At 36.5% G+C, this 6,694-nt stretch overlaps 1 long non-coding RNA gene across 2 annotated transcripts; it reads left to right on the top strand.

The window, feature by feature from the left end:
• Positions 1-1,040: 1,040 nt before the first annotated feature.
• LOC124678501 lies at positions 1,041-5,581 on the top strand. Of its 2 annotated transcripts, XR_006994514.1 has the most exons (5): positions 1,041-1,125; positions 3,694-3,773; positions 3,873-3,954; positions 5,033-5,299; positions 5,406-5,581. It is a non-coding gene; the product is annotated as an uncharacterized LOC124678501 (long non-coding RNA). The 2 variants fall into 2 exon arrangements; XR_006994513.1 differs by lacking the exon at positions 1,041-1,125 and having other exon boundaries at positions 3,515-3,773.
• Positions 5,582-6,694: the final 1,113 nt, after the last annotated feature.

Here is a 6,694-nt window from a genome sequence, read left to right as displayed (position 1 = left end):
CCACAAATATGCTGACTGACCAAGTGCTAGGCTACGTTGTACAATTATGGACATTTCTCTAGTAGCTCAGGAGCAAAAACATGTCCATAACTTGCTTTTTACCAGACGTACGAGGTGTTATATTTGAGGAAATAAGCAAGCAGCTAACGGAATCAGATTTTTTTACCTAAAGTCCAAACAAATAGGAGCCTTCTAATTTCTTCCAAATCCTATTTGTTCTCCTGATTCAGTCACCTGTATCTAGGGAGGTGGTATGAATATTTCTTCTACCAATTGAAACTGCAAATCAAGCAAGCAACTCTCTGTTCCATTCATGCTGTCACAGGGAGTTCTCTGAAATTCATGTGTCACCAAAGGCACATCTCATTTTCAGTCTGTTGTTTGTATACCTCAATCATTGTTTTGTGTAGGAATGTAGGAATTTAATGGTGCATTTGTGAGGTGAATATGGTCTTAGATTCGATTTTTCTAGTTGTAGTTTTTTCCTTGTGTCATGTAGGCAGTCAAGCCAAGTAAAGATATATAATCCTTTAGTTAAGTAATTTAGCAGGAAGAGAACGATTTTGAGAAAGAAAGAACAAAGTATGTCATCTTTACATGTAGCTGTACACCCAGATCATTATTTATTTTGTTTTGTTTCTTGTGAGCAGAATTACAATTATAGTCATTCTGCGTACTGATGCATGCAGCAATTCTAATATCCAAATGAGCAAATACTACCTGAAACTCTTGAAGACATACTAGCTAGTTAATTCTGCTATAAATCATGAAACATTGTTCTCCTTATTTGGGGTATGCTCTTGTAATGATAGTTTTTCCTAATAAATGGTTAGACTGAAATTATGTTTGTTGTTGGTCCAGATGTGCTTGGTCTGTATCTATGTATTGCGGCATTGTCTGTTGGGTTAGAAAAAATGTTTTCAGCTATATTATTTAGTAGACCGAACTCTGAACTGTCTATGAAAAGCACTAGAAATTTTTAAACCTGACATTTTTTTATTGATTCTCTTGCATTCTATCTTGGGCAGCCATTGGAGTGGACGGTGGAGTGTCTCAGAGGAAGGCGCCTCACCAAATTGGAAGAGGGCTTAGTGTGTGAACCTGATGAATGTCGCACCCTTGCAGGTGATTCCGATACTTCTAACGAACTTGCTGTCAAAATTGTTGACATCTTGATGGTCTTATGTAGACATAAAAAATGGAATTGTGCATTGAATTACTCATCTTGAATTCTGAAATTCTTCTTCTTCTTGATCGTGTGTATTGGCAGTGTATGTTGTATTGTCTGGCAATGCTTCTATGTGTCATTGAGACGTTTTAGTTTTCTAGCTAGAGGTGTTAGAAATTCTGCAGAGGTACGTGTATGCTAGCAGTAGAAGAGGTTATCAAGTCATGATTTCAGCTCGTTCCTAGTATACATGCATGATGTAAATCCTCTCAAAGTAAATATACTAGTATTTAGTGGTTTTGTATCATGTAGCGAATTGCTGGCAACATTGGAATTGCTAAAGCATTATATAGGCATGAAAAGTACTAATACGGGCAAGCCTCGTTGTTGTTTTTGCTTCTTGCTTTTCTTTGCTTTCCTAGTCCATCTACTAGTTTTCTTCTAACTTTTGTTAGAATTGGCTTTAGTTTTAGTTGTTTCCGCTGTGCTGATTGTACTTTGTATCGTTTTCAATTTCTTATAATACATGTACTCCGTAACATATTTTGGGGTGTGTTTGAGAATTTTTTAGCATGTCACATATCCAATGATCAATTGTTGAATGCATAATTGGTTCCAATTCATAAGCTTACGACAGGGATATACCATTTTGAGCTATTTTAATGATCAGGTGTTCAGGAACAACCTATTAATCGGGTCTCAGTTAAGGTGAAACCTATCTATTGTTCACCATGGTTCCTACTTTCCTAATGTTGTTCTGGAATTAGGTTGTTAGCTGCCTTTTTGTTCAGTAGCTGCTTCAGTTTTTTTTTTCCTGTATAGGCCTATAGGTTTAAGAGTGATTTGCGGAGTTCGAATTATGTTGTGCCACTAACTCACTCATGGGAACCATTTATTTAAACATAATAAATAATTATTTGACTGAATATTTGTTGGTGCATTCTTTCAAGGATTGCTACCTAGCCATGTCAAATTGTGTGTATAATAAATCAAGTATTACAGACCAATCTTTGAATTGTTAATGGGCACACTATGGTTCATGTTCCTTATTACACATTCAGATATTTGTCAAGATTCAAAATAGAGTATTAACCTGCTATATTTTATTACTAATTGAGCAACTAACTTGGGAGCAGATGTTGTCAACATAGTAAATTGGATTGTATTTACCTATGAAAATATATTGGTTGTGCCCTTCTTTTATTGGTAGTATGATTCTCCAGTCTTGCATCAAGAAGCACTTTACCTCAAATTGCAAATAAAAAGAGGGAATGGTTTTTTGCAACTTCAATAGAAGGAATCTAATTCTGCTTTTGCGGACATAAGACGCCAAAAACACACTGTTATAACCAAGTTCACGAATACACCAAGCTCCAGCTGAAGCATGACATGGTACTATTGTTGCATGGTGCTGGGTGTTAGCCTGTAGGTCCGAACTCACCATCTTTGAGGTAAAACTAGCTCCATGCAGCAGCTTTAGCTTGTATATGCTCTGAAAGATTATTCTAGAATCTTGATGAAGTGGAAGCTTTTCCGTAATAGAATGAATGAGTGTGTTATATTTTGTTTTGAACCTTTGAGTTTTTGTACATAAATTTCCTAGTTCTAAACCTTTCGTAATATCTAACAATCCCTCAAGTCATTTCACGTTACACTAGGCTGCTAGCTTAGCTTTTTTTTGAAATTTTAACCTCCATGTTTCGAATTTTAATTTGTTACTAGAGTGGGCCCTTATTTTTAGTTAGAATGCCTAGGTCTGGTATGGCATGATCTTCTTTTTACAAGCATGTAGCTATCTATTATTTGAGTGGGTAGGCTATTAAGTTGTACAATGTCTACCTCTTACTGTCTGAAGATAACCCGAGAGATGATTTGCCAACAACCTAATAGACATGTAGCAAACCCTACCTCTTCAACGAAATGAAAGAGAAAGATTCCTTTGCGTTTCCTCGAAAAAAAGATTACATTTGTCTTTAATTAGATTTGCCGCTCAGAAGTAGAACATTAAATATTGTAATTACAATGATTGTCTGATGTTTAAAAAGAAAAGTGATGACGCTATTGTGTCGTTGGATAAAAAATGTTCAGACTTTTTTGGTCATATTACCATGTTCACCATCAGCCACCGGAGCCCCTATCTGTAAACCAGCATTCTTGCATGAACTCTACCTGTGAACAAACAATCTTGCATGAGCAAAAATGCAGCTTTTGTTTCTCTGATCCATCTTTGAATGAGATAAAGAGAGTGATCTTAATTTTTCTTTCAACCGACTTCATGTCATTTTCTGTAATGTGAAGGTGTTTAAACTTTTCTGCGAACAATCTTAAAATTTGCAGAGAATATGATTGGCATGTGTCATTACTAGTGATTCCATTCCATGATGTAACTCTTTTGTGCACTCTTATTCTTTATTCTGTGCCTTTTATGTTCTATGCTTGCTAACTTCTTAAGTTTGATTCTGACTATATCATTTTTGAGAGACGGCGTATAACACCTGATGTTAACAATGAATTGCAATAACCAGTCAGGATTTTCCCTGGAATCACATTTTTGATACGAGATCTGGTAGATGAAGGATTTGGTTGAGTTGCCGGGATTGAGATGGTAAGCCTGGCTTTTCCTGGGATGTTTGGCTGATTCATTTGTGTGATGTGTCTGATTGATGCAAGCTTGTGTTGTTGTTGTTCTTTTTTTTTTGTTCAGCTGGGGCGCAGGGATACTGCACTTGACATGGCCAAGTTTGTCTACATGGATGTCCATGTGAAGCTCACTGATGGCCGGCAAGGTTGATTCCCACCATCAAATCTTCCTTTTCTCTTTGTATATTAAGCTCTATACCATCATATGCAGTAGAGTCCCCCTGATTTATTTGTGTTAAGCTATGTTACCAAGTGCAATAGTACTGACACAACTTATGAAGTTGTCCCTTGGTTATGGTGAGCCCCATAACGGTGATGTATTTGGTAGTGTGAACTAATTAGATGCATATTATAAATTTGGCTTTGAATGCCCCTGGTTTTGTTTGTGCATTTTGTGTTTTTGTAGTGTTGACGTGTCTTGATTTGACTTGTTTATTTAGTCTATATATGTGCCAATATACATGTGTCTACATCAAATATACAGGTAGGGTGGAAAATCAACTTTTACTTGCTTGTTAATATCATGTGTTATATAGACTGGTTATTGCAATTCATTGATAACAAGTATTATGTATTTATCAAAAAAATCATTGTTAACCTCCTATATATCTAGCTTAACTCAGTTTTAGCTTCTGTTTTTGCTTAGATTTCCATCAGATGCATTGTCTAGTTGTTACTAGTCTTCCTTTTTAGTCGTGGTGGTTTATTTAGGAGTACGGGGCAAATTTATGGAGTGCTTTCTTATTTTCCTTGGTATAGGCTTAAGAGTGCTTTCTTATATTTAAAGAAGTTCCCGTGGCTCTCCAAATTTAAGTTGTTTTCTGTCAAGGCATCAAGATAACACTTGTCCGTGTCTAATAATCATTGCTTTATCTAGCAATACTACCCTTACTAGTATTTGGCTTTTACATACTTACCTTAGTAGATAGTATATATGTCAGGTTATTTGTCAATTTGACACCTTATTTTGCTATGTTTTTGGAATGACATGGTATTTTACACCCTCCTTGTTAATGTAGGTGTAGCTTATGCTTGGATATTCAATGTATGTTTTGTGATATGTCATGGTGCATTTCTTTCCAGCTACATTAGGTGATGTGTCTTGTGTGCAATGATGACAGTAATTGTTATGTTGCTGATAATTTGTCTAACAATTGCCTCCATTATCACAGTTGGCCAAAGAGATTGTTGATTTTTTCCTTGACTACTTCATGAACCTTGCAGAAAACTACACTATTGGTCTCCAGGGCTTCCTTGTCTTCAACGCTGTTGGAGGTGGAACTTGCTATGGCCTTGGTTCTCTTCTCCTTGAGCAGCTCTTTGTTGACTGTGGAATAAATTACAAGCTTGAGTTCACTTGTGTGTCCTCACTCTCTCATTGAACACATTTATGTGGTTGTTCTTAACAACGAGGCTATCTATGCCATCTGCCTCTAGTCCCTTGATATTGAGCGCCCAACCTACACCAACCTGAACATGCTTATGTCTCAGGTATAAGCCTATTTCTTTCTAGTGCATGTTTTATGTATGGGGAATGCTGTAGTATTGTGTAATATTTTCTTTCACTCTCATTAACTAGGTTAAAACTAATGTGTAGGTCATATCATCATTGGCTTCTCCTCTGGGGCTTGTTGGTGTTCCGAGTGTTGATGTCAATGACCTCCAAACCAATCTGGTGGCCTACCCAAGTATCCACTTCGTGCTTTCCTCGTATACGCGCAATTTAGGTACCTCCGCTGGAATACTAGAGGCGATGACACTAAAGTCTTGATCAAAGGTAATTTTGAGTTATCAATATTAATGGTTTTGAGCACTCTGGTAGACTATTCTGAGTGTTTATTTTTGTAGTTAGGTGGAGTACATGTTAATATTACGCGATACTGCAGAACTACAGTTTTCCAGTGAGGTAGGTTTAGAACTTTGGTTATGGTTGGTATCTACGCGACATGGTTCTACTTTCACATGCTAATTAAGTGAACAAAGCGAATTTTGTCTCATGAGTTCATCTGGATATCGTAAAGCAATGTTAATTACGATGTATCTGTATCTGGACAATAGGGCGCCGAGGTAGAGACTAATTTTGCAAAGCAAAACTACCATTTGGTGGACTCCCAAGCCTCTCCTCGCAGGCTACTGGACACAAATGATTTTCTAAGAACCAACGAATTTTGAGGCATTTTGATGGACTTCATGCAGATAGATGCTTTATATTTTTATCTCACCAACTACAATTGGTATTTAAGTTTAAATCTGAGATGGTTATGTTATAGTTTCATTTTGGTAGATTTGGCAGTGAACCCTGTGGAAAAGAAGAGCACTACTCGCCCAGAGGTTCATGTGTATGTATGTAATACAATATGGTTGTAGGTAGCCAGTTTTGATGAGAGCAAGTATTATTAGTTATACCGTTAAATCCTACAACTATTCTACTGCCTCCGTTCCAAATTATAAGATGTTATGGCAGGCTACCAAAACATCTTATATTTTGAAACATAGGTAAAAGAATTTTAGGCTGTTAGTGGTGGTCACGATTTCAGAAGCAAGTGAAATGTCTATATGTAGCAAATTATATGTTTGTTTATAGCCATCTTTGTATTTTATACTATTATTTGATTTGCCAGTAGAATGCATATGTGTGTTATATTTGTTTTGAGCCTCTGAGTTTTCCTACATAAATTTGCTAGTTCTAAACCTCTCGTAATATATAACATTCCCTCTCTGTCATATTACGTTGCTCCAGGCTACTAGCTTAGTGGTTTCAAATTTTAGCCTACTTGTTTCATATTTTCATTCTTACTAGAGTGGACCCTCTATTTTAGTTAGAATGGCTAAGTCGGCTATGGCATGATCTTTCTTTCGACCAGAATGTAGCCATCTATTATTTGA

This window comes from Lolium rigidum, chromosome 7 (assembly GCF_022539505.1).
Source record: "Lolium rigidum isolate FL_2022 chromosome 7, APGP_CSIRO_Lrig_0.1, whole genome shotgun sequence".
NCBI classification, from domain to species: domain Eukaryota; kingdom Viridiplantae; phylum Streptophyta; class Magnoliopsida; order Poales; family Poaceae; genus Lolium; species Lolium rigidum.
This window is presented reverse-complemented; position numbering and strand designations above follow the sequence as displayed.